The 27,785-nt window shown below is 35.5% G+C and overlaps 1 pseudogene; it reads left to right on the top strand.

The window, feature by feature from the left end:
• LOC141674156 (transcription factor bHLH76-like) lies at nucleotides 1–27,199 on the top strand (annotated as a pseudogene).
• Nucleotides 27,200–27,785: the final 586 nt, after the last annotated feature.

Below are 27,785 nucleotides of genomic sequence, written 5' to 3'. Positions count from 1 at the left end.
ATGGTGTTCTTTCGGAGTGTTTCACTACTAAACAAGCTGCTCTCTCGCGCTGTAAGTTATATATTAGTGTTGTTTGATATTTTATGTGATTCTTATGTGTTTGATTTTATGATTTATTTTTCACAATTTGTTTTGACAGGTTCAGCAATCCAATCTCAGTAATATAGTGCGTTGGTTTCAAGTGCAAACCTCGGCTTTTGATCTCGTATTTGACTCTCTTTTCTCTGTTGCTTGTTTATTTATGTAATAGTTGCACAACATTTATGCTAATTTCTGTGGCACAAAATACTTTTTAGATGTTTTCAATACAAATCCACTGGGATTTGTGAATATTTTATGTATACGGGTCTGTCTTGGTAGTTCCGATTTGGTAGTTCCAGATTGGTTGAGGATCGTTTTCTATATCTGATAACCCTAAAGAGGGAAGGCACACAAATATAAATCATGAAATATAATTTTATTATTTCTCTACAATCCATAACAATTTACACATAACAATTATTTCTATATATTTGAGCATCTTAACATATTAATCGCATACCAAATAAGCAAAACCATTTAAACAATTATAAAGTTGATGAATTAAGAATAGCTCACCGGAGTCCCTGGTGAATGTTATGCCCTATTTCGACTTCCACGTCATCTTGGGCTCTGCAACTTCAGGCGTCTCAACGGACTATCTACCGTTCCTTGCTTCTTCATCTTTATAATTATTATAATAGTAGATGTTTATTAGGTACTTGATCTATATGAATTTCAGCTTAAATATATATATTAACTGTATGTTATCTTGTTTTAGATTGCAGAGGTGAGGTTTTTAGCTTGCCATTAATGTGTATAGAAAAGGAATTTGTATAAGAAAACTCAGAGAGAAAACAACTAAGCAAGTGATGGATTTTTTAAACTCATAAAAATACTGATACTTCTTTTGTTACAATTCTCCTCTTTTATAGAAGGAGAGATTTCTGTTACATGATATGCTTTTCCGACATAATATTCTTTTTCTTTTAACTTTTGCAATTTTTTCTTTCATCTTCTGTCTTCTTTTGTAACTTTTTCTTCCGTCTTCTTTTTCTTCTGTCTTTTTTTTTCTTTATGTCCTCTTTTTCAACTTTTGCAACTTTTTCTTCTGTCTTCTTTTGCAATTTTTTCTTTCGTCTTCTTTTTCTTCTGTCTTCTTTTGCAACTTTTTCTCCCGTCTTCTTTTTCTTCTGTCTTCTTTTTTCTATATGTCCTCTTTTTTAACTTTTGCAACTTTTTCTTTTGTCTTCTTTTGCAACTTTTTCTTTCGTCTTCTTTCTTTTTCTTCTGTCTTCTTTTTCTTTTTATTTCTTTCACTCTTTTTGATGCCTTATGTCTTTTGTCTTTTATCTAGGATTCCATAATTTTTGCCTGTTTCTATTTGCTAATATATTACAGTCACCAATTTTTATTGGGCCGTAGAAACATATATTACAGTCACCAATTTTTATTGGGCCGTAGAAATATATATTACAGTCACCAATTTTCATTGGGCCGTAGAAACATATATTACAGTCACCAATTTTCATTGGGCCGTAGAATCATTTTCTAATATGTTATGGTCACCAAACTTTGTTTGGGCCATAAAATTACTTTAGTATTATATGTTGAAATAACAGGAATTATTACAATCTTACTCGAAAGGATTAGAACATGATTCTTCCTTTACTAAGGGTTTTAAAACTACTAAAGACTTCTTTCTTTGTCCTGTAATAATAGCCTTGAAAAACTCCTTGGTTTACGGTGCATGATTGTAATTTCCACCAGTTATCCTGTTATGCATACCTGCTAAGTCACTTGTATCTGTTTTCAACACATCATTATTATAATATAATGTTAGTATTTCTTCTACATTTCCCTTCATACTTGTTCCTAATACACATGCCTTCCTTCCCTTTATAAGATCTTCAAGTTTGGATTTTAGAACTGATAGTCCAATTGCTCTTTTATTTGACATCCATTCTTGAAATCCTTCTATTGTGCATGGTATAGGAGACTTGAGACTAGTATTATCACCTTCTATAGTAGTATTTCTACCATACTTGAATATCTGACATATTATTATTGGTTTTCCTACAAAGTCGGTACAAGCATCAAATACATGTACTCCATATATTCCTCCTGGTCCATATGATTGCATCATTGCACTAACGCTTTCAACTATTAGTGGTGGAAGTTTTGATATGCTTCTTAATGTTTCATCAACCATGATTTTATCAATAAATCCCAACATTAATAAGCTTTCTACCACTTTAGGATCAGCGTCTTCTTTGCAGATATACCTTGGATATTTACTAAACTTTCCAGTTCTGAGGATGGTATTATTGGACTTGTAGTCATAAAATTTTGTTATCTTTTCAAAGGCTTCTATATATTCTTTTGGGTATTTAATTCTATCTGATATAGAAACTTGAAGTTTTGGTTGTTCTGGTTTGGATATTTCTGTTTGGGTAAGGGTTGATATTGTAGGAGTTGTAGCTAGTCTTGATACAAAAGTTTGGGGTGTAATATTTTTGGTAAGTTTTATAGCTCCTTCAAGATATTTTATGAGGTTATTAACTTCTTGGGTCAAGGTTGCAATTTGTTCATTCTTCCTCTTGATTTCTTCTAGTATCATTTCCATCGGTTGAATATTCTTGTTATCCCTGTCCATTTTCTCTACTAAGAAAATCTGCAAGGACATTTTTAGGACCTGATATATTTTTAATAATAAAATCATAACAACTAAAAAATGCTTGCCAATTTCTTCTTTTATTTAATTCTGGTAAAGGGTCAATTTTATTGAATATAAATGATCTTACTTGAGTATTATCTGTTCTTACAACAAATTTTACAGGTAGTAAATGATAATGAAATCTTTTAATTCCTAATTTTACCGCTAATAATTCCTTTTCATTAATATGATAATTCTTTTCATTGGGTTTCCAAGTTCCAGCTGCATATCCACATATTAAAGGGTTTTCTTTATCAATATCATCTTTTTCAAAAGCTACTAATACTGCTCCCCATCCTATATCACTAGCATCTATAAATAATTCTAATTGATCACTATCTTTGGGTAATCGTAGTTTAGGTAAATTTTCTACCTTTGTTTTTAGTATTCTTATTGCATTTGTATGATCTTCTTTCCATTCAAAAGTTTTATTTTTCTTTATTAAGTCTTGTAGTGGTTTCCTTAATTTTGGTAAGTCTTTTATATAATCTGAAGCTTAATTTTCTATTCCTAAAAATTGTTGTACTTCTTTTTTATTTTCTAAAGTTTCTTTAAAATTCTTTATTTTTGTTGAAATATGTTCTTGTAGTTGAATTCCTTCAGAATCTATAATATATCCTAAATATTCTATTTTATGTTTAAATATTTCTGATTTCTTTTCCGATAATAGGATTTCATGTTTTCTAATAATCTGAATAAATATATCTAGATGTTTCAAATGATCTGTTAAATTATCACTAAATATTAATATATCAATAATATATACTAGAATAAAATCATTCATTTCTTTAAATATTTTATCCATTCTTCTTTGGAATATTTGTGGGGCTGTTCTTAATCCAAATGGTAGTACTATCCATTCATAATGTCCTTGTGGTACACTAAATGCTGTTAAACATCTAGATTATTTAGTTAATTTTATTTGCCAATATCCGCTTTTACAATCAAATTTACTAAACCATTTTTTATTACTTGTTTGGTTTATTAAATTTCTTTTATATGGTAGGAAATATCCATCAAATATAGTCTTTTTATTTAGTTCTCGATAATCTATTACCATTCAAGCTTTTCCTCTTTTTACTTCATTATGATTTCTTACTAAAAATGCGGGGCTACTATGCGGACTTTTACTTTAGTCCTAAGTTTAATAATTCTTTTATTTGTTAGGATTTATTAGTTTTATTTCAGCATATATTTTTTCTTTTTCCCATAACTTCATTGGATGTTCTCCAAAATTTATTTCTAAGGCTTTTAAATATTTTTGTTTTAATAGTTCTAAATTAGTTTTTCTTTCTGCTTTAATATTACTTATTTCTATTGATTTTCCACGTACTATTCTTTTTAATACTATCCATTTTTCGCAAGGTGTTAACAAACTTATCCTGTCTTGTTTTATTATTTGAGTTTTAAAAGAATCTAAAAAGTTATTTCCTAGTAACATCTGTTGTTTCATATTATTTTCCTGGTATATTATAGGTAACCTAAACCTTGTTTTTCCTAATATAAATCTTACATTTTCTGCAATTATATCTATTTCTTTTTATGGTTATTGAATCCTGTTACAATTATTCTATTTTTAGTATGTTTCCATTTGTGTTTAGTAAATACTTCTTCTTTAGCTAAACAGATATCTGCTCCACTATCTATAAATATCTTTTGTTTTATATATTTATTAGGTTTATATTCTACATGTGCTTCACTACCATTCTATTTTATTCAGTAGTTAAACTTTTATCATCACTATCATTTTCATTTATATAATTTATTTCCTCTGGTTCTGTCTCACTTATATAAAATACTTCTTCATCATACCAGTTATTATTATCTTCTCTTATATATTCTAATTTCATTATTAATTCGGTAGTATCTATGTATTTTACTCCTTTTTGTTGTAATTTAGGACACTTATTTGCATAATGTCCTTTTTCATTACAATTCCAACATTTACAATCTGCTATTTTCGTTTTATTTCTTTTTCTAAACTTTCTCTTATATCTAAATCTCTTTCTATTTTCAGGAGTATTTCTATATTTTTTAAATTTTCTTCTTTTAAATTTTCGATTAAATGGTCTATAAGGTTTATAGGTTTTATTTTGTTTTTTATAATATTCATTTTGATTATTATAATTCATTTTTCTTTATTTCCTATATTTCTTTCTAGTTTTATAATTTTGATTATCACATCCAAATATTAATTTTTTCTCTGTGAAATTACAGATTTCTCTTAATCCTTGTTTTTTATCCTTTTTAATTCTCTGTTGAATTCTATATTCCTCACATTTTCGAGTTAAATATGCTCTTAATAATCTAATTCTTTCTCCTAATGTATTTTCCTTAGGTTCTAGATTATTATATTCTTTAGTTATTTCGGTATTATAAGGTGAAGGTAAATGATCATAATACAGTTGTTGATATACCAAGCTTTTATTAGGTAAAAACTTAGCTTCATAAAAGAATTTAGTAAAACTTATAGTATATTCTGGTAATTTACTAATCCTACAACATTTCATATTATTTAGATACATTGTTATTTCTAATTTTCTTTCTACTATTATATTTTCTTGAGCTACAAACCATCTTTCTCCTAGAAATTCTCTTTTTAATAATATATCAAATGCGTTTAACGTATCTTTCCAGCTTCTAGCATACGCTCTTACTTGTCCTTTTAATTCATAAATAATATTTTCTAACCAGAATGCTGCTTTTCCTACAATTGTTTTTGATATTAGTTCAAAAACATAATCCAGATCTTCTATATTTTTTGAATTCATTAAGGTTATATACATCCCTAAATTCCAATCTTTTATTCTTCTACTTATTTCTTGATCTTCGTAGACATTATCTAAATCTAGAAAATATCCATTTATATTTATTGCTTGGTTTATTGATCCTATGAAATCTTGTACTTCATTTTGTTGTCCTATAGGTATATTTCCTGGCATTTTAATATTATTTTTAGTTATTATATGATCTTCTATTTCTTCTTCTGGGTATGCATCTTCATCAATTATATTATCTGATTCGGTTTCATAATTTGTTTGTTTATGCGAAGTTTCTCTTTCTTCTATATTACTTTCATCGCTTTTTTCTTCATTTATTATGATTGCATATACGGTTTTTCCAAGGACTTCTAATATTTCTTTATTTTCTTTTATTATCATTTCCTTTTCCTCATTATCTGATTCCTCTAAGTAATTTAATCCTTCTTCTCCTAAATTACTATCTGATTCACTTGTATTACTGCTCTCATCTTGTTCTTTGTTCGTTTCTGGATTACTCTCGTCAGACTTAATAATTTCCTTTCCTTTTAATTCTATTTTTAATTGATTAATCTCATTTTTTAAATTATTTATTTCTTTTAATACATTTATTACTTCTAACTTTGTTTTTTTTAATTCTTTCTTTTGGGTTTTATATTTTTTTCTATAAAATTTATATTTATTTAACCATTCTATATTGGTTTTAGTTTTTCATTTAGCATTTTCTTTTCTTAATTCTTCTAATTCATCTCTTCTTATTTCATGTTTTATAGGCTCATATTTTTGTCTTTCTTTTTCCATTAACTCTTTTCCATGTTTTTTAAGAAATGTTATAGCACTATGTTCTGTTATAGACATTTTTCTAGAATTTTCCTGATTTATGAAGTTCTGCTAAATCATTTATTGCTCTTTTAACCCCTATAGTCATTTTCGGTTTTAATTTGCTTATATCCATTAATATAGGTTCTTTAGTTCTTCCTATTACTGTTATAGGTACTATTTCTGGTTCTTCTGTTTCGTCTTTAATTATTTTCTTTTCTTTATTTTGTTCTAAACTATTTTGTATAATGGTTAACTTATCTAATATTTGTTTAAAGATTGGGATTTCTGACATATTCCATAACGCTGTTATTTCTTCCTTAATTATTTTTCTATTAATTTCTTGATTTTCTACCATCTTTTTTAATATAGCGTTTAAATTTTCTTTTATAAATATTTCGTTCCAAATTGGTTTTCAGTATTATTCATATTTATAAACTCATTTTCTCCATTCTCCTTCAATTATCCATATTTTTCTTTTCTTACCTTTTATTTTCTCTAATTCTTTTACTTCTTCTTCTAGTTTTTCTTTTTCTTTTAAGTATTGTAGTTCTTTTTCTTGAGATATAATTAATGTTTCTTTTATTATTTTATTAATAGTTTCTATTTCATCTTTCTTCTTGTTTATCTCCTTTTGAGGGTTCATATTCTTTTCTATGAATCTTAATTTATTCTGATCATTTATTTCTATTCCTACATTTGTTATATTATATTTTATTTCATTTAAGAAATCCATTCCTAATAATAGTTGATAACTAACGTCATTTTCTATCACTCCTAGGCTTATATTATATTCTAAGTCTAAAATTTTTAATCTTAATTTTATACCTTTTGTTATTATTGTTTCTCTCGAACTATTTGGTTCAGTTATTATTTGAGGTTCTATTTCCTCACATTTGTTTGAGTCATATTCAGTTATATGTATTTGACTTTTTGTTGCTCCAGTATTTATTTCTGTTATGACTTCTTTGGAAAATATTCCATTAAATATTATTGTTTTTATTCCTAATTTATCTGATTTATAACACGGTAATTTTATTAAATCTAATTTTCTACTGGTCATACTCATTGATCTAACTAATTTTATAGGGTTGTGTTCTCTTCTAAAACTTAATCTAGATCCTTCTAATATTGGTTTAATTCTTTGTGCTGGAATTATTTGTCTATTACTAAAGTCTATTGTAAATTCTTCTCGGATTGTTATTTGAGATTCTTCTTTAGGTTCAATTTTTTCTAATATATCATTATATAATTTTGGTACTATTATTCCTAATTCCGTTTGTTTCTTTACATGATGGTTTCCAGTCATAGCATATACTATTTTAGTTTCTATACTAATTACTTTACTTCCTTTTTGCATTTTTATTCCATCTAGTTTATAATATAATGTTAAAGATCTTTCTTTATTTTCATCTCTTAATGATATGCTAAAATCAGGTTGTATTATAAATTTTAATTTCTGATATATTAAGTTTCCTTTTACTACTGCTATTAATGAATCTTGTATATTTCCTATTATTATGTCGTCTAGTACATATATCTGTATAGGAGTATCAATATTTTTCAGAAAATATGGTTTTATTGTAAATTCTATTGCTCCAAAATAAATATTTTTTAGTTTATTTGCTTCTTTTTGTTTTAATTTAGATAGTTCTCTTTTTATCAAACCATCTGTTATTAAATTTATTTTTGCTTTTCCATTTATCGTATCTATGTCTATTACATTTTCATGTTTTTGAGCTATATATCTAACTTCTTTATTTCTTTCAAAATATGATGTTTTGAATATCTTTTTTATTGTTAGTTCTTTAGTTTCACTTTGGATTTGATTATATATATCCGGTTTAAAACTTAGAGTTTGTGATGTTCCTTCTTCATATTCATCCATTTGATAATATACATCTTGTTTTTCCCTTGATTTTTATAATGACATTTTTTCAAACTGTGAGTTATATTACTTGATAAAATTATTTTTTTAAGTCCTTGTATTCTTAGTTTATTATTTCTAAATGTTATTATCATATTTCCAAGTTGTTGATAACATCTTATTATTTCATCCCTATTTTCTCTTGTCCATTCAATTTCATTTTTTCTTTCTTGCAATTTATCTAGTTTTATTTCTAGTTTTTCTTGATTTTTTATTAATTCTTTTATTTTTCTATTATTTATAGTTATTGCATTTGGATCTATCCAATTCATTTTTTAATTTTTTGCCTTAAATCATTTATTAATTTATATTGTTCAGTTAATACTTCTTTTAAATCTTTTATTTGAATTTCTAAATTAGTTTTTTTAATAAATTTTTCTCGTTTTATTAAAAGATTTTCTTCTTCCAGTCTTCTAATTTTTTCATCTCTCTCTTCCAACATTGTTCGTAACCTAGCTATAATATCTAATTTTTCATTTATTATTTGCATACTTATTTTAGAACTTTCGATATGTTGATTTATATCTTTTTAAAAGTAAAGTTTTTATCTGCTATTAGTTTAATACTTTCTAACTTATAATCTTCCATAAATTGAATATTTATTTATTTTATTTATATAAATATATTAATTATCTATATAGATTTTTCTTACACATTTGTTTTGTTTCTTTATTCTCCCATTTGGTATACTAGTAATAAACTCTTTGCAAAAAGACTCTTTATATAAAGACAAATATATTTGAAACTATTGCTAAGATTTTTAGTTTTAGATACTCTGACTCGGTTTCGAGATTGTATGTAGTACTATAAAATTTTGAAATTGATATTCAAGTTGTATTTCTTCTGAATACTTTAATGTGTATAATTATTTTCAAATTTTATTATATAAAAATATTCATAACAAAAAAATATATAAGTACATATTGAAAAACATTTGCATTGAGCATTGCATCTATGTAAAAAGTGAGTTGTCTTTCATGGTGACAATTTTTCTAGAAAAATATAGAAATTTTAAAAAAAAATCCCATTTAGCCAAATTTACAGTAGGTGCTCCTTGCAAGCTATTTTTCATTATGTCTCTACCTAATAATTTTAGTGGATCTTTCAAAGAAGGGGCCTCAAACTCCAAAGAGAACTACCCAAGTATAGTGTAAGTAATGGATGGCCTAAAAATATGAATAACAAGTTTATGTTGTAATTAACATAAACTGCTTAGTTGGGTTTAGTTTCCTCTTAATTGACTGTCATTACATGTATTTAGCAGGATACTGAGCTTGACCAAGAAAGGGGCACTTCAAATACACCTGAAGCTAGAATGGATAACTCAGAAAAATAATTGAAGGGCAGTCAAAATCCATCTCTGACTATTAATAAGCCTGGTGGTAAACATGGTAAACAGGGATCTCAGGCTTCCGATCTGAACAAGGAAGAATACATACATGTACGAGCAAGAAGAGGGCAGGCTACCAATAGCCATAGTCTTGCAGAAAGAGTAATATTCTATGTTAAAAATATTAAAAGAAAAAGTTATCTAGTTTGATTGATATAACAGGTGAGAAGGGAGAAGATCAGTGAAATAATGAAATTTCTTCAGGATCTTGTACTAGGTTGCAGCAAGGTTAGTTTATTCAAAAAATAATTGGGTAACTGTTAACTATAGCTCCTTATACATGTAAAGTGCTTCTTTTGAAGTTAACTCAAGATAACTGTTGATATTTTCAGGTCACTGGTAAAGCAGTTGTGTTGGATGAAATCATTAATTATGTTCAATCACTACAACGATAAGTTGAGGTATTTAGTCAAATTTTTCATGACTATAATCCTTATGTTGGATGAAATCATTAATTACATTTTTTCAGAATAAAGATAGCTGCAGTATTTCACCTAATCATTATAGGTTATATGATCATCTAAAATTACTTGGAAATTGTTCAAGTTTGCATACATCTACACTAATAATCGTATATGTTATAGTGCGGGTTATTGTTTCACATCAGGTAATCTTTGATTACAAAAATAGAAACTAATATCTGCTTTTTTTATATTCTTGATTTGCATCAGTTTCTCTCCATGAAGCTTGCAACAGTTAATCCTCGGCTGGATTTTAACATTGAAGGGCTTCTAGAAAAAGATGTAAGAGCAACAACACTAGCACACGTGATACACCCTAAGTCATTTAGGCCCTGATTGATGCATTAATTTATTTCAACTACACCTTATTCTTAAAATATGTGCAATTTGACGCAGATCCTTCAATCACGAGCCGACCCTTCTTCTATACTTGGATTTCATCCTATAATGTCTACGCCTTATGCTCCAGTGCATCTGGCACAAACTGGACTAATTCAAGCCGGTCTTGCTGGCATGGGACCTTCTCCAGATGAACTTCGGAGAAGCCTTACTTCCCATTTGACCTCCATGAGTGGAGGATATAAAGAGCCTCATTCTCAGGTTACTTCTAGTCATGTTTGACATTCTTCTCTGTTGCACACACACATAAATTATTTATGCCCATTTGGTAGTGTGCAACAAAATCTTTTACAGCTCTCTACTACAACACTTTGATAATGTTTGTAATCCACCAATTCTCAATTTCTAAACTGCATTGGAATCAAAATATATGTTGTAGGTTGAGCAAGTTTCATACTTCATAGGGCCTGGATAGCAGGTTGCAAACAAAATCTATATTATTCTTCTTTTCTTGTCTCTGTTCATGAATGTATCTATATTATTCTTTTTTTCTTATCTCTGTTCCCAGTAAAAATACTCTTTACCATGAATTCCTAAACACACAATTAAACTAATCCTTATTTGAGCTTCCCATTATCAGTTCTCTCAAAGATAACATCTCATTTGTTTGTTATTGATCAGAATGGAATTGTTGGCAGAACAGGTGCTGGAAAGTCAAGCATTTAGAATGTGTTATTTCACCTTAATCAATTCTACGAAAGTCATATTTTGGTCGATGGAGTAAATATTGCTAATATTTCATTTAGAGACATTCATTCCCATTTCTCTGTTGTTCCACAGCCTCCATTTCTTTTTGAAGGATCTTTAAGGTACATGACTATGTGTTACTTGTTATCATACTTTCTGAAGAAGTATGTATAATTGAGCTTAAATCTAGGGATTAAATTGTCAACTCTCAGATATATGTTTTTGGTAATATAAGTTAACCTGATGATGATTCTTTAAAACAAATTCAGGGACAACTTAGATCCATTTGGGGTGAATGGCAACCGTGTGCCCATCACATGATCTGCTCGAAAGTATAAACTTATATCTTACTTATGATTTATTTTATACGAATGGGGATTGATTGTGATGCTTCTTTAAGAATTACCAGAAACTTACACACTTAAAAGCCAAAAATAACAATAATTATCAAAAATCAAAAGAATGTTTCAAAGTTTGAGTCACTTCTTGATATCTGTTGGTTTGGATTTTTTTGCAGAACAGTGATCACCTATCCAGTGCTGTTCCTTTTCCGATCCGAAGACTTGGCTTATACACAAAATTTGGTGGTCCAGTCCCTTATAGACCAAGTATAGACCAGCCGAAGGCTTGACTTTTGCAGTTCAACGGTCTGTACAGCTTGAGGCCAGCATTTCCTTTGACTAGTTTAGTTGGAAAATGATATGTGTGTAATCAGTTGTCATTTATTACATAGATGTATGAATGGTATTATAGGCATAGGTATGAGAATTATAAGTTTTTGGTTTTTTCATCGTTATAGGATTTGATCGGCTTGATTTGATAATGATAAGTGGAGTTTGATTTTAATAGTTTCTTTTTTTAATAATTTTTTTGGCATCTATATTTTATAAAATGTGCAATGTTTATTTCACTGAAAAATGTTGTTATTTTAACATAATAACATCAGTTTTAGTAGTACATATACATCAGTTCATATAGAAAAACTGTTGTTAAATACCATAACACACAAAGGCTTTAGATTAAAAAACCGATGATAAATAATACATTAGACAACGTTTGTATACAATATAGTGATGTTAATTATATTGATAGACATCAGTTTCATCTACTATTGAAATTAGTTGTTTAATAAAACTGATGTTAAAAATATTAGTAACATCATTTTTTTATAAAAACTGATGTCAAAGATATTAGTAACATCAGTTTTAACTAAATTATATTGGTTAGAGGCAAAATTATTGCTTATTTAGCATATGTTTAAATTGATTAAAATATCATATTATAGTAATATATAAATGATAGATGTGCATTATAAATTTAACATGAAGATATACATATCAGTTTCATATTAAAAATCGATGTTATATGTCCCCTTTCACATCAGTTTAAAACCGATGTTAAATGGGGGTCTTTAACATCACCCACGAAGACATCGGATTTTTTTATTCATAGACATCGGTTTTTAGCCGATGTCTATTGACATTTTTCTAGAAGTGTTGCTTCCTGATTTTCCTACTTTCCGGTTGTCGCCGGCTCCATCCGGAGAGGCGACCGCGTGTACATATTTATTTGTTTTGTGCGTGTATTGTTGCCCTGTTGTGCGTGTATTATGTTGGATTTTAAAAATTCTCTGCAGAAATTTTATTGAATATTTTAGTGATATTAATTGAAATGTGTGTGAGAAATTAATAATTATCGGTGAAAATTTGTGATGGAAACCCGACGAATACGGGCACCCGTGAATTTTCACTACCGTCGGCGATGAACCTCGGCGAGCCGACGGTGGACTGTGATGATCGTTATCTGAGTCCTAATATTTTAAAATAAATAAATATAAAATATGAATAATAATTAATAATTGTAATTAAGTAGACATTTAGAAATGTGTGGAATTTTGATGGTTATGATTGGGTTGAAGCGGAGGTTGGGAACTGTATTTGGATTAATTGTGGGTTGTTTGTTGTTGATTTGACGTCGAGTTTTTTGACGGGGAGGCCGATAAACAGAGGAGGTGCTGCCCGAATTTTTGGAAATTAAATTCAAAAATTCGGGACATACTCTGTAATTATCGGAATGTCGAGCGAGTATAAATAAGTATATACATATACTTTGTGCGGAACCTGATTGTATGTAGTGATAAATTGTTTTGCCAAACCAATAACTCTAATTTCACAAAATAGCTAGTGTATGTATTTTCTGAAAACGAACACCGAACCAATTTTCGAGATTGTGAACCCTACTTGTTGCGTGTGTTATTATAATATACATAATTACGAGTCGGGTTTGAATATCGTTGGGTGGAATTGGTATCGAGGATATGTCAAGTATACGTGGATGTCTAACATAGGGTATTTCGACCTGTAGGTTCTAGTCGAAGGACTCAAGAATTGATATCGAACTAAGATAATCTAGTGATCATTCGGTAAGTGCCTCGATGTTCCCAAGCGAAGAACCCTGAGAGTCTTGGATGCTATCTTGAGATAGATTGCTGCGAAATAGAGATGTCTTCTAATGAGAAAGTTATTTTTCCATGAGAGCCGAACGTTCAAGTCTGTCAAAATCAACCAGTGATAGTCGTAAAGCTCTGCAAGGCAAGTACCCCTGACCATTCTTTTATGGTTCATTATGTATGAATAGCTAAATGTTTTATTCTCGTAATGGAACAGAAATGTTTTAAGTTACGTATCCCTTGTAGTTATAAATCACTATTTTCAAATTGTTTTGGGGAAAAGTAAGTTCGAAAGGTACCTAGGCTCTGGTATTTACATAGCACACTACTATGTTGTTTTGATAGAGCATGCTAGTTTTGATATCCAGTTTATACCTGTTTTACATGTTTCTAACGAGTTATGAATTCTGTTCCTATAACTGCTTTACTTTAAACTATTTTACTTGTTATTCATATAGTGGTGCTGCTGAGCAGGCAATTGCTCACCCTTGCAGAATATTTTATATGTATTGCATATGCCTAGGAGATTCTTGCGCGGTAGTCAGAGCAGAGTTCCAGCTCCTTTCGTGTCAGGTTCCTATGAGGTAGTTGTGTTTAGACCAGATGAGGTCTGTTGAGTTGCTTCATTAAATTAGTGGTCAAGATTATGTAAGGTAATTTGGGTTGTGTTAATTGAGTAACCTAAGTCATAATTAAACATGGAAAAGGTCTTGGTAAAGGGGTCGTAGTTATGTATTATTAATGAGTTGGACTAAGTTATGATTGTTATTATTATTGTTAGTAACGTCAACTCCTGACTCCGGGGTTGAGGCCGTCACAGTTGGTATCAGAGCTACAGGTTTGAGTCCCTGATTTAGGTTAGGAGTACAAAAGAGTAAAGGAAGGTTTATAAATAGATATAAGTCAGCAACTCAATCAGAGGAGCAAGTCTAGGAGTTCAGTCAAGGGTTTCGAAGGAGTAACCCTGACGTTTATTGGGGATTGACCGGAACTGCTCTAACCTATAGTACGTTTACTTTGTTTATGTGTCATTGAGAATATTCAATAGAGGTTCCTAGTTTTCTCTTGAGAAAAACGAGTTTGATCACGAGAGTTTAGTGTTTGAGCAGACCCTTGATGTGTCAGTTGAGGGGACACCAGCGTTATTCCCACATATCGCATGTCAAGGAATGTTACTGGACCTGGTGTTGACCTCGGTGAGTTTGGATGGAATGAAAATCGTTAGTGGCTGCTATGCAGTCCAGTCTCAAGGTGAATGTGGATTAGTACTTGATAGGAATAAATACATTATGATTAAATACTGCAAGGTGTGGGCTGCTAGGCCCAATAAAAAGATATATGATACTCAGACCGGAAAGGTTAAGCCTGATAGACCAGATCAGGTCTGATGGAATAAAGAAGGCCCAAAAGACCTGATTATTAATTAATTTCGTAATTAATTAATAAGGTAAAAATCAGCTATTGAGAAGAGTCCCGATAAGGATATAAATCCTTATAGATTATCCTCAAGGGGATCTAAAAGGATAAGGAATCAATTTCCTACTATCTAGGACTCCAAAGTCCATTCTAATTATGAAACTTGCCCACCAAGTCTCCTATACCAAGTCCAATTCAAGGACTCCCACATCTATATAAGGGGCCTCACCCCACAGATCAGAACTACATTTTTTGGCTTGATTCTCTAATTCACAGAGATACGTAGGCATCTCGTAAAGGCAGATCGAGCCACGAAACACGAGAGCAGCCATTAAAGGCCTTGAGCTCTCGAATCTTAGTAATAAATACAGCAAATAATAACCTTAGTTTTTTATCCATAACATTTGGCGCCGTATGTGGGAAAAAAGGAACAACAACCATGGCGAGAACACGGAGAACAACCAGCACTCTGGAGGAGGGAACACCATCAGGGACAACTCAAGTGATTTCGTCAACAGTGGAGATTCATCCCCACTCAACTTATGCATCTACTCAAGCGGAGACCCAGATAAGGGCAACTCAATCTCAGCCACAAGAAACGACTCCCCCGACTATTCAAGGTACGAATCCTCGAGTTCAACAAGTACATATACCTGTGAATTCTCGACCCGTCGGGTATGAATATTCAACTGTTGTTACCACTAACCCCCCTTATGGGATGCCCCTTCACCCTGAGGTTGGAGGAAGCGGATATGCTGGGCGAAGCGAAGCACGAGGGCAGTCGCCCCCCTATATACGAGGTCTGGGTCCTATCCCTGAGGATCGGGAATTTTCTGGTCCTTACACTGAGAGAGACTCCGAATCTTCGGATGAAGAAGTGGCCCCAAGAAGGAGGCATCCTGGAAAAGAGCCAATGGCCGATGGAAGGCAACGCCCCCAAAGCACCCCATGGGCGAATCCCCAAGAAGTGCAGGAAAGGATCAGGGCTCATGAGGCTGAAATCCAAAGGCTGAGGCATGATTTGGAGGCTCACCAGGCCACCAGACCCCAGATATCTCCTAGGGGGAGAAATCCTCCTCCTGTCATAGACCTGGATGGTCCGGTAAGAAGAAGGGCTGCTGTCCCAAGAACTGATCCAAGCAATCTCCTTCCCCTTGGAGATCCTGATGATCCAACTCCACCCTTCATAGAAGAGATAATGAATGCCCATATCTCAAGGAAATTCAAGATGCCCACTATCAAAGCCTATGATGGCACGGGAGACCCCGCTAATCATGTTAGGACATTCTCTAATGCACTGCTGCTGCAACCCGTGAATGATGCTATAAAGTGTCGGGCCTTCCCTCAAACCCTGTCGGGTATGGCTCAAAGATGGTACAGTCGCCTGCCCCCAAATTCTATTGGATCGTTCAGAGAATTAAGCCAGGCTTTTATTAAGCAATTCATCAGTGGAAGAGTCCATGAGAAAAGTTCAGCATCTCTTATGAGTCTTGTGCAGGGAGCTAAGGAATCCTTGAGAGATTACCTGAATCGTTTTACAAAGGAGGCTTTAAAAGTCCCAGACCTTGATGATAAGGTAGCCATGATAGCACTGCAACAAGGAACCAGGGATGAGTTTTTCAAGATGTCCTTGGCCAAACGTCCCCCTGAGAACATGTTGCAACTCCAAGAGAGGGCAGGGAAGTATATCAAGGTTGAAGAAGGCATGAGGAAGACCGTAGTAAGTAATGAGCCCACTGGAGGCAAGAAGCGAAAAACTGATCTGGAGTATATCGCTAAGGACAAATATCCTAGAACCGAACAAAACCCTGATTCAACCCCCAAGAAGGGAGGACCTGGGCAAAAGTTCACTGAATACGCTAAGCTGAGTGCTCCTAGAAGTCAGATTTTGATGGAGATTGAGAAAGATAGAGATATTCGCTGGCCTAAGCCCTTGAAGGCTGATCCCGCCAAGCTAGATAAGAGCAAGTATTGCAGGTTTCACAAAGATGTTGGCCATGACACCGATGAGTGTAGACAATTGAAAGATGAAATTGAGTTTTTGATTCGAAAAGGAAGGTTGAACAAGTATACTGGAGATGGAGGGGACAGAAACAATAATGGAAGGAAGAACTTTGAAGATCGTAGGAGGGACCAAGACGATCAGGGGCGGAATCCCCAACCTAGAGGGCCGGTTATAAATGCAATTTTTGGAGGACCGCGACGCCCTCGAGAGCCTGTGATAAACACAATCTTTGGAGGTCCAGCTGCTGCTGGATTGTCCAAAAATTCCTGAAAGGCATATACGAGGGAGGTTATGCATATTGTTGGAGAAGCCCCGAAGAGGGCCAGGACAGAAGTAACATTGGCTTTTGATGATTCTGACCTAGAGGGCGTGAAGTTTCCCCATGACGACCCGCTGGTCATAACACCGATAATAGGAAATAGCCCGGTTAAGAGGGTCCTTGTGGATAATGGTGCTTCTGTGGATATCTTGCTCTACGACACCTTTCTAAGGATGGGGTATAACGACTCCCAGTTGACACCTACCGACATGCCGATATATGGATTTACAGGAGTAGAATGTCCTGTGGAAGGGATAATCAAATTACCGACCACCATAGGTACGGAGCCAAGGCAAGCAACGCAGATGTTGGATTTCGTGGTGGTAAAGGCTAGTTCGACTTATAATGCTATCATGGGGAGAACAGGAATACATGCCTTCAAGGCAGTCCCCTCTTCCTACCATTCAGTCATGAAGTTTCCCACCCAAAACGGGATTGGAGAAGAGAGAGGAGATCAAAAAATGGCTAGAAGCTGTTATGTTGCCTCTTTGAGGGTAGATGGAGTCGGGGGGCAGGTTCTTCCTATTGAAGATATGGATGTCAGAGAAAATGATGAGAAGAGAGGAAAGCCAGCAGAATATTTGGTTTCGATTCCTTTAGACCCCAAGAATCCTGAGAGGATGACTTTCATTGGAGCCACATTAGAGGAGCCCCTTAGAGGGAAGTTGATGAAATTTTTGCAAGAAAATAGTGATGTGTTTGCATGGTCAGCAGCTGATATGCCAGGTATAGACCCGGAACTGATTACTCACAAGTTAAATGTGGATCCAAGCCGGAAAACCGTGAAACAAAAGAAAAGAATTTTTGCCCCAGAAAGACAAGAAGCTATAAAACAGGAGGTAGAAAAACTCTTAGAGGCTGGTTTTATCGAGGAGATTCAATTTCCGGAATGGTTAGCAAACCCGGTAATGGTGAAGAAGGCTAATGGAAAGTGGAGGATGTGTATAGACTTCACTGATCTGAATGATGCATGCCCCAAAGACTGTTTTCCGCTGCCTAGAATTGATACTTTGATTGATGCCACTGCTGGACATGAGATGCTGAGTTTCATGGATGGATTTAGCGGATATAACCAGATCAAAATGCATAAGGATGACATTCCAAAGGTATCATTTATCACTGACTTTGGTGTTTATTGTTATCTTGTTATGGCATTTGGTCTCAAGAACGCAGGAGCCACCTATCAAAGGTTGGTGAATAGAATTTTTAAGGATCTTATTGGTAAGACTATGGAAGTCTATGTTGACGACATGTTAGTCAAGAGTCTAGTAAAGACTGATCATATAGCCCATTTAAGGGAAGCTTTTGAGGTCCTGAGGTACCACAAGATGATGTTGAATCCTATGAAGTGTGCTTTCGGAGTAGGATCTGGAAAATTCTTGGGATTGATGGTCTCAAAAAGAGGAATTGAGGCTAACCCCGATAAAATAAAGGCGATCCTGGACATGGAACCACCAAAAACTATCAAGGATGTTCAGAAGCTCACAGGAAGGGTTGCTGCGCTAGGACGATTCATCTCCAAGTCAGGAGACAAGTGCTTGTCATTCTTCAAGTCACTAAAGAACATTAAAGACTTCGTATGGAGTGAGGAAAATCAGAAGGCATTTGAAGAGTTAAAGAAATATATGGGCCAGGCCCCGTTGTTGGCCAAGCCAGTTCTGAGTGAAGTTTTATTCTTGTACTTGGCTGTTTCAGAGAGCGCCTTGAGCGCGGTGTTGGTTAAGGAGGAACTGAAAGTCCAGAAACCCGTATACTATGTCAGCAAAATCTTGCATGGTGCTGAGTTGAATTATTCAACTATTGAAAAATTCGCTTTAGCCTTGGTAATGGCTTCAAGAAAGCTGCGTCCTTATTTTCAAGCTCACCAGATTGAAGTACTAACAAATCAGCCACTGAGAAACATCATTCACAGTCCCAAGGCAAGTGGAAGACTGATTAAGTGGGCAATAGAGTTGGGAGAGTTCGATCTCAAGTATAAGCCGCGCACGGCTATCAAAGCCGAGGCACTAGCTGACTTCGTGGTGGAATGTACCATACCCAACCAAGAAGTCGGGGGGCAGGAAGATATCATACCTCAAGACAAGGGAGTCGACAATGGGGACAAAGAGAAGGATGATAAAGAATATTGGGTTCTCTATTTTGATGGGGCATCAAAAACAAACTCCAATGGAGCAGGATTGGTTTTGCAAAGCCTTGATGGATTCTTAATTGAGTATGCTATGAAGCTAGACTTCCCAACCACAAACAATGAGGCAGAGTATGAAGCCCTGATTACTGGCCTTGGTCTAGCTGGGACACTTAGAGTCAAAAACTTAAAGGTCCGTGGAGACTTGAAGTTGATCATATCCCAGGTAAAGGGAGAATTTGAGGCAAGGGATGATACGATGGCTAAATATGTTCGCCTAGTAAGGGCTGTGATGACCCAATTTAATGAATGCCATGTTGAACACATTCCAAGGGAAGAAAATGCTAAAGCAGATGCTCTATCAAAGTTTGCTTCATCTGAGATTGAAGAAAGTTCAGGAAGTGTGTACTTCCGTGTTTTGAAGACACGAAGCATAGATGTTAAGCTTGTGGCTCCCGTAGGCCTGGGGGCATTATGGATCGATCCCATTAAGGCTCACATTCAAACTGGATGGTTGCCAAGTGATGCAACTGAAGCACGAAAGTTAACTGTTCGAGCACTAAGGTACTCTTTGATAGACGGAATTCTGTATAAAAGATCTTTCGTGGTTCCTTACTTGAGGTGCCTCAGGCCCGATGAGGCACACTTGGCTCTTGAGGAAGTGCTTGAAGGTATTTGTGGACAACACTTGGGGGGCAGGGCCTTAGCTCATAAGATAACCCGTTTAGGCTTTTATTGGCCAGAAATGATGGCTGATGCCAAACAATATGTAAAGAAGTGTGATCGCTGTCAGAAGCATGCACCAGTTGTTAGACAACCTCCCGAGATGCTGACATCTATCAACTCGCCTATTCCCTTTGCTATGTGGGGGATGGATATTCTAGGGCCTTTTCCTATGGCCACGGCACAAAAGAAATTTCTGATTGTAGCCATTAATTATTTCACCAAGTGGATCGAAGCCAAACCCTTGGCCAAAATCACAACTAAGCAGGTTGCACAATTCCTGTGGGAAAACATTATGTGCCGATATGGAATTCCCCGTATCCTCGTCACTGACAATGGAGCACAATTCAACAGTGAGGAATTCAAGAAGTATTGTGAAGAAAATGAAATTGAGTTACGATTCACCTCTGTGGCTCACCCGCAAGCCAATGGGCAAGCAGAGGTAGCAAATCGGATAATCCTGGATGGACTCAAGAAGAGGATCGAGAAGTCAAGAAATAATTGGGTGGATGAAATACTTCCAATACTATGGGCCTATAGGACTACCTGTAGAGTCACGACAGGAGCAACCCCCTTCATGTTGGCATATGGGGCAGAAGCAGTAGTTCCAGTAGAGATATCACATTCCTCTCCAAGGATTCAAGCTTTCAATTCAGAAGAAAATGAGGAAGGGCAGAGGTTAGCCCTGGATTTAATCGATGAAGTGCGAGATAAAGCACATGCAAAGATAGTAGAATATCAGAAAAAGGCTTCATTCTACTACAACCTAAGGGTTAAAGAGAGGTTTTTCAAACAAGGTGACCTAGTCTTGAGAAAAATAGAGGCTTCTGGTGTCGGACAGAAAGGAAAGCTTGCCCCAAATTGGGAAGGGCCGTATAGAGTCAAGAGCGTTCAGGGTAGAGGAACCTACAAGCTGGAGACTATGGATGGTTTTGAAGTCCCGAGAACCTGGCACGCACAAAACCTGAAGGTTTACTACGTGTAAGATGGTCGAAGTACGATTCTCACTTGTCATTATGACAAGTAGGTTTAAAAGCACCTTGAAGCTTTGTTTGCATAGGATTTTTATTTTTTAGCTATTATAGATCAGGGTCGAACCCACATTATGTAAGGTTTTGGAAAACCAGACTTGAAATTGAAGAGTTCGAAATTATTTCAACCTATGGATGTTTGAGTTGTGATAATACTTGTGTGGCCCATTAAGCCAAGTTTGAATATTAAAGTATCGGAAAAATGAAGGAGAGAATGCAAATAAGGAAAGTAGCATATAAAATAGCCCCGGAGGGTAATAAGTTTTAATACAAACAAATGTCCAGACATAAGTTAAGGATAAAATTACATAATAGAAAAACTACTCCTCCATGCGGGAGCCTTCATTCTCTTTCTCCTTATCAGCGCCTTCAGCGTCCTTCGCAGGAGAAGCGGGAGGAGAAGCAGTGTTAGGATCCAAGATGCGATCATCTGGCTGAGGGGAGTTGAAGAGGGCGTCTATGCTGTCCTCTGACTCAGCCTGCTAAGGACTTATAAAGTCCTTAGGGTCGACTAAGCCCGGGTACTTCTCAGAAACCGCCTTCACGGCCGCATCCCATCCCTGAGTGAACTGTAGGGAATAAAGACCCTCATCATGAATCTCCATGAGGTTCTTAAACTTGTCAGAACCCATGTAGTCATCAATGAGCGTTTCCTTATCGCTCCTAAGTTTCACCAGCTCGGAATGAGCCTTATCCAGCTCCTCCTTCTTCGTGTCCAACTTCTTCTCCAGGACCTTGGCTCTCTCCTCCCACTTCTTCATCTCCTTCTCGAAATCATCAGAGTTACCCTTCCAGGATCTAGCCTGATGTAGGGCCGCCTAGAAATAGGTATTACTCTACAAAGAAATATGTATGAGTTAGCACAAATTCATTGGGATACAAGAAAAGTTGAAATTCACAAAAGGAAGAGAAGAAAAAAGAAAATTACCGCAGCTTGGGCTTGAGAACCCAGAAGCTCAATAGTCTCGATATCACTCCCCGTAACAATGTCAGTGAAATCGTGGGGAGTGATGGAATGGTACGACCAATCCTTGGCATGTTTGGTGGATCCAACCACCGTATCGCTCCTCCTGAAGCCCCAGTTAGGCCTGAAGGAATGTGCCTTAAGTGGAGGATCCACATCGTCCCCCAGCTCGACCACCGGGACGTGGGGCTTAAGGAAAGAAGGACCGTCAGGTTTGCTCCTGGGGTCCCTGTTTAACTTGGCCCTCTTCTGGCGGCCAGATTCCCCCTCCTTGGGCCTATTGACATTATTAATAGCCTCACAAGCTGAAAGGAAAAGTAGAAGGAATATTAAAATCCAGAAAAAAAGAAAAAGTGCGATTAAAGAGAAGGAAAAATAATTACGCAGGTATAAATTTACCCTTATCACTGGCCTGGGAGAGACCAACTTTCTTCAAGGAAAACTCCTCTAAAAGAGTCCAGGTGTCTGTTTTCCCATCATCTGAAATTAAGGCTTGATAGGCCACCTCCTCCTCATCAGTTAATCTGATGCTACCAGGACTACCATCTGATACTTTGCAAAATGGCCTACGGAAGAGTGTGGCCCAATCACCCCCAGCCCAGGTCAGCCTGACAAACTCATCCCTCCATTTAGGGTTGTTCTCGACTATAGAGTTACTATCAAAGATATGGGGAATTTTGGGCCGTTGGCGAATTAAAACCCAGCCCGGCTGACTCATGGAACTATTATAGAATTGGAAAACTTTCCTAAAGACAGCTACGGAAAGAGGGAAGCTATTCCTGAGATAAAGGACCATGAAACGGATAATGTTCCTCCAGGAGTTAGGAGGGAGTTGACAAGGGTTGATTTGTACATCGGCTAGTAAACGAGGAATAAATTCGTGGAATGGGAACCTAAGACCTGCGGTCAGGGCTCCTCGATAAATGAACAGGGTATCCCCCTCCCAATTACAAGTCCTATCCCTAGGGGCGGCTGGAGTGATCCTAAGGTGGGGTGGAAGTCTATACAGGGTGTTCATAGACTCTATCCTACCATCTAACTCATGAAAAGTGTTACCATGATTATACGAATCTAACTCAGATAGAGAAGGATATTCATCACCTCTCGAGTTAATCATATCAATGAGGGAAGTATATGGAGATTGAATTTGAATGTTTGTATCTCTCTTAGAGACATTCATCTTCTGCAAACGAGCCAGGTCATGGTCCGCCATTGATATGCTTCGGCTGAAGGCTTGAAACCCAGAAATACTTGAGAATGGTGGAGCTGTGGTGGCTTTGGTCGCCGGAAATCGCCTTCTCAAAGGGAGAACTCTAGAGAAAATTGTGAGAGAAAATGAGAAGTGGGAAGTGAAGTGAGGATTCTCACTCCACACTACACTTATATAGGCGAAAAGCTCGGAATACGAGGCATTTTTAGGCCCATTTAGCCAGGCCCAACCTAGAGGCCCATCTAAAAGAAGTATCAGGAACAATCTAGAAGCTCCTGTGGAATTTAAAAGGTCAAAAATCGACCAGAATCTTAAAATGGTTCGATCAGAGTCCTGATCGATGCAAAAGAGGATCCTGATCAATATCTTATTCGAACAGGAGGGAAGAAATCCCCTAGGATCGATCAGAGTCCTGATCGACACAGAAGAGAGTCCTGATCGATATCTTATTCGAACAGGAGGGAAGAAATCCCCTAAGATCGATCAGAGTCCTGATCGACACAGAAGAGAGTCCTGATCGATATTCCATTCGATCAGAATGGTCGAGAGCCACTTAATTCGATCAGAGTCCTGATCGAAATCGATCAGGAATCCTGGTCGATTAAGCCCGTGTAACAATCGACTAGGGTGTCAGTTTGAAGGCCAATTCGGTCAGAATCCTGATCGAAATCGATCAGGAATCCTGTCGACCAGAGTGTAAGATCCTGAGCTAATTCGATCAGGATCCTGATCGATTTTAGCTGCATCCTGATCGATTTTGGCTGCATCCTGATCGATTTTTTCTGCATCCTGATCGATTTTGAATGCATTCTGATCGATTTTAAGCCAGAAAATTAAGGATAAGTCCCGGGAAATTAGGGAAAAATCCAGAAAATTAAGGATAAGTCCCGGGAAATTAGGGAAAAATCCAGAAAATTAAGGATAAATCCCAGAAAATTAGGGAAAATCCAGAAATTAAAGGAAAAATCCCAGAAAATTAGGGAAAAATCCAGAAATTAAAGAAAAAATCCCAGAAAATTAGGGAAAATCCCGGAAATTAGGGAAAATTTCCTGGAATTAAGATAATTCCAGAGTAAAAAGAAGAATCATTGTAAATGTGTAGGTCGCTCCACACTTTACGCAAAAACGAAACCCTGTAAGGGAATAAACAGACTTAACTTCTGCGAAACCTAATCAATGTTTCCCAAAAGTTGGGGGGCAAATGATAGGAATAAATAAATTATGATTAAATACTACAAGGTGTGGGCTGCTAGGCCCAATAAAAAGATATATGATACTCAGACCGGAAAGGTTAAGCCTGATAGACCAGATCAGGTCTGGTGGAATAAAGAAGGCCCAAAAGACCTGATTATTAATTAATTTCGTAATTAATTAATAAGGTAAAAGTCAGCTATTGAGAAGAGTCCCGATAAGGATATAAATCCTTATAGATTATCCTCAAGGGGATCTAAAAGGATAAGGAATCAATTTCCTACTATCTAGGACTCCAAAGTCCATTCTAATTATGAGACTTGCCCACCAAGTCTCCTATACCAAGTCCAATTCAAGGACTCCCACATCTATATAAGGGGCCTCACCCCACAGATCAGAACTACATTTTTTGGCTTGATTCTCTAATTCACAGAGATACGTAGGCATCTCGTAAAGGCAGATCGAGCCACGAAACACGAGAGCAGCCATTAAAGGCCTTGAGCTCTCGAATCTTAGTAATAAATACAGCAAATAATAACCTTAGTTTTTTATCCATAACAGTACTGTGCTGTATATCTTGAACCCTTATACTTCTTTCTTGAGACCTATTCTGTTTCCACGGTAATTATTTCCTATTCTATAAGTTGCCACTTTTCCTGTAAAGTGAGCCATTTAGGATTCTGTTGATCCTATTATAAATCGGATTTTTTTCCCTCCCTATTTGTGAATTATCTATTTAAACATTGCCTTTTTTCTCGTTGATTCTATCGGTTGATTGGGGAAAACAATGCATATGAATTGACCATTTGTCTGTGTGGCAAAAGGGTCTGGTGGGATGCCACTGAATTATGTGTTGTGACCGTATGGTACTAAGACTGGCCATCTTGTGTACTTGTATGGTTGCTCTCAGTCATACCTATGTTTTCTTCTCTTGTCCTCCCTGTATTATTTATTCTTTGATTTTGAAATTTCATTTGAAGTCCCGAAGAAACAAATTGTCAATGGCTTTTGGAAGTAGACAGTCCTGGTCATTGAAAGTAAACGAGAGTTGACTGTCTGGAGGAAATAGAAGATCTACATCGGATGGCTAGAAATGATAATAGTAGAGAGGATTCATGATTCGATATTGAAGGTTGCAGTTTTAGAAAATTTAACCCTATGAAAGATAGGTGAATGGTAGGAGATAAGAAGTCACCTTGGGAAGGAAGGGTAATTCAGTGATTGATGAATCACTTGAGGGTGATAAGAAATCATCCCTGGAGAAAAGGTCGATTGAAATTTGGACTAGGGTGCCTGGAAGAGTTTAGCGTTCCTTAAGTTGACCTGATTTACCAGCTTGTTCTATGTAATTAGTGGTTGATATAGCCAGATAAGTCTTGTAGTATATTAGATTGGTGTTAATGTGGTAATTAAGTAGTGGCGGGAAGTTGGTCAGTTGCTGTTGTGTCGAGGAGCTATGTTATGGTATTTAGTTTCTTTGTATTTTAGTTCCCTGAACTGTTATTGATTCTGCTATTGTCAATGTTGTTATGGTTGCTAGTGCTATTAATCTAGATTTTTTTGGTAAATGGACCCTGATATTAAGGACATGGGTATTTTATTGGGTAGCATTTTCCTAATACAGGTGCATCGTTTAAACGGTGGTCTTTTGTTAAACATTTTGTTATGTTTTGAATAAACTCATTTATATATCTCAGGAAGATACCACCTAAGAAAGCTACCCAGTCTAAAGAAAATAGTAGTAATTTTGCGAAGGGTCCAGCTATAAATGAAATTCTAGATTTTTTGCGCCAGCAGTAACAACAACAGTTGCGGTTAATCTAACAAGTTCATCAGCGGTAACCACTGTTGTAGCAGCAACAGCAAGGAATGAACCCAAGTGTTTATTTCAAATTTTTTTAGAATGATAACCCCTCTGAGTTTAAAGGTGAACCTAATCCAGGAGCCATTGGAACATGGTTAAAAGAAATGGAGGAAGTTTTTAACCTCGTTCAATAAGTGATAATCTTAAGACGGATTATGTAAGCTATTTCTTAAAAATGGAGCGAATTACTGGTGGGAGTTAACCAGAGCATTAGAAGCAGAAGGCCCTGTTTCATGGGCTAGGTTTACTGAGTTGTTTATGGAAAGGTATTTCCCAGATCGTGTGCGGAGTTAAATGAAAATTGAGTTTCTAGAACTGAAACAAGGTGAAAGAAGTGTGTTGGAATTTGAGGCCAAGTTTACAGAATTGGCCCGATTAGTTCCTGAGTATGTAAGTACGGAGATTCAGAAAGTAAGGAGGTTTCAACAAGGGTTAAAGCCTGAAATTCACATAGGAGTTGTGATATTACAACGCAAGACATACTCCTCTATGGTTTAGGCCGCCCTGGTAATAGAAGGTGACCAGAAGTTGGCTGTTAAGGAAGAGAATGTTAAGAAAAGGAAGTCTGGTGGTGCTAGGGACAAGGCAGATCAAGAAGAATTTAGTCAAGAATTGCAGAATCAGTTTGGCCGAAGTAGGAGTAAGAGATTCCGGAGACAGAGTTTCTCTCAGGCTAGGTCTAATTTTACTTCAGTTGCTTCTACTCCAATCAAGTTAGTCAAGTGAGCAGTGGATTTCAAGTCCTGTGAAAGGAGACGCAGTGGTGCGTGCAAGAAAAATGTGCGATGTTTCAAGCGTGGACATAAGGGTCATTATGCATCGGAATGTAATCCAGAAAATCCAGGAGTTATGTATTGCAATTGTGGAGAGAGTGGCAATATTGCAAGGAGTTGTAAAACGGTTATTCAAGATACTACATCCCAAGGGCCAACATCCAGCTCAGTTAGAGATAGAACTTTCAAAAGAACCAAAAAATTAAGCGTTTAGAAGTTGGACGTAGTTGTAATTGATCTAACACCCTCCAAGCTAGAAGGGTTTGTTGTGATTGTAGGATTGAGTTGGTTGTCCTGTATTATGGCAAGGAGTGGTTTTAGAAAAAGCGAAGTATAAAGTGTACAGAAGCCAATAGTAAGGTATGTTTCTGGATGCAGAAGCAAAATATGGAATTCTTCCAATCATGCGAGAAAAGAAGTAATAAGCTAAGGATATAAGGTAGATCCACCATCTGTAAAGATACGAAGAGAAGAATACTTAAGGTGGAGGAATTTTGGGTAATAAATAAATGCCATGGAGTCTTTGGAGGCCAGTGGAA

The sequence above is a fragment of the Apium graveolens genome, chromosome 7 (genome assembly GCF_009905375.1).
Source record: "Apium graveolens cultivar Ventura chromosome 7, ASM990537v1, whole genome shotgun sequence".
In the NCBI taxonomy this organism is placed as follows: domain Eukaryota; kingdom Viridiplantae; phylum Streptophyta; class Magnoliopsida; order Apiales; family Apiaceae; genus Apium; species Apium graveolens.
This window is presented reverse-complemented; position numbering and strand designations above follow the sequence as displayed.